We start from the raw sequence: 1,688 nt of genomic DNA on the forward strand, positions 1-1,688 counted from the left end.
TTTTTAATGATGTACATTATTTTGTAATGAGAACGTATTTTTAATGATGTACATTATTTTGTAATGAGAACGTATTTTAAATGACGTACATTATGTTTGTAATGAGAACGTATTTTTAATGATGTACATTATGTTTGTAATGAGAACGTATTTTAAATGATGTACATTATGTTTGTAATGAGAACGTATGTTTAATGACGTACATTATGTTTGTAATGAGAACGTATTTTTAATGATGTACATTATGTTTGTAATGAGAACGTATTTTAAATGATGTACATTATGTTTGTAATGAGAACGTATTTTTAATGATGTACATTATGTTTGTAATGAGAACGTATTTTAAATGATGTACATTATGTTTGTAATGAGAACGTATTTTTAATGATGTACATTATGTTTGTAATGAGAACGTATTTTTTACAATAATGAAGATATCACCTTTTAAATAATGCCGAAAGTACGAATAACAATTCAATTTCACGTGTTAATTCACAAGTATAACATACAGCGGGTTCCCAGGATTATGGAGATTCTATATATACCTTATTATAGACTTGGCTGTTGACTGGTTTACATGATAATAGAGATTCTATACCTTATTATAGACGTGGCTGTTGACTGTCTTACATGATTTTAGAGATTCTATACCTTATTATAGACGTGACTGTTGACTGGCTTACATGATTATAGAGATTCTACACCCTATTATTCACGTGGCTGTTGACTGGCTTACATGATTACAGAGATTCCATACTCTATTATAAACATGGCTATTGACTGGCTTACATGATTATAGAGATTATATACCTTAATATAGACTTGGCTGTTGATTGGCTTACATGATTATAGAGATTCGATACCTTATTATAGACGTGACTGTTGACTAGCTTACATGATTATAGAGATTATATACCCTATTATAGACGTAGCTGTTGATCAGTTTCCAGGATTATAGACTTGGCTGTTGACTGGCTTACATGATTACAGAGATTCTACACCCTATTATTCACGTGGCTGTTGACTGGCTTACATGATTATAGAGATTCTATACCTTATTTAGACTTGGCTGTTGATTGGCTTACATGATTATAGAGATTATATACCTTATTTAGACTTAGCTGTTGATTGGCTTACATGATTATAGAGATTCTATATCTTATTATAGACGTGGCTGTTGACTGGTTTACATGATTATAGAGATTCTATACCTTATTTAGACTTGGCTATTGACTGGCTAACATGATTATAGAGATTCGATACCTTATTATAGACGTGGTTGTTGACTGGCTTACATGATTACAGAGATTCTACACCCTATTATACACGTGGCTGTTGACTGGCTTACATGATTACAGAGATTCTACACCCTATTACACGTGGTTGTTGACTGGCTTACATGATTACAGAGATTCTACACCCTATTATACACGTGGCTGTTGACTGGCTTATATTATTATAGAGATTCCATACCCTATTATAGATGTCATTGTTGCCGGTTTCCCGGAGTATAGAGGTTCTAGGTTTGACTGTTAAAGTTAGATCGGTAGGTAGATTTTTAAATAAGCAAATGTTCACTTCTTAAAAGAATCCACATACACAAAATTAGTAACAAGACACATCAAGTTCAAAGATAAAGCAAGGCATGGTTGATTCACATTTAATATATATATATATATATATACTAG

Source organism: Limulus polyphemus, unplaced genomic scaffold (genome assembly GCF_000517525.1).
Source record: "Limulus polyphemus unplaced genomic scaffold, Limulus_polyphemus-2.1.2 Scaffold2310, whole genome shotgun sequence".
NCBI lineage: Eukaryota > Metazoa > Arthropoda > Merostomata > Xiphosura > Limulidae > Limulus > Limulus polyphemus.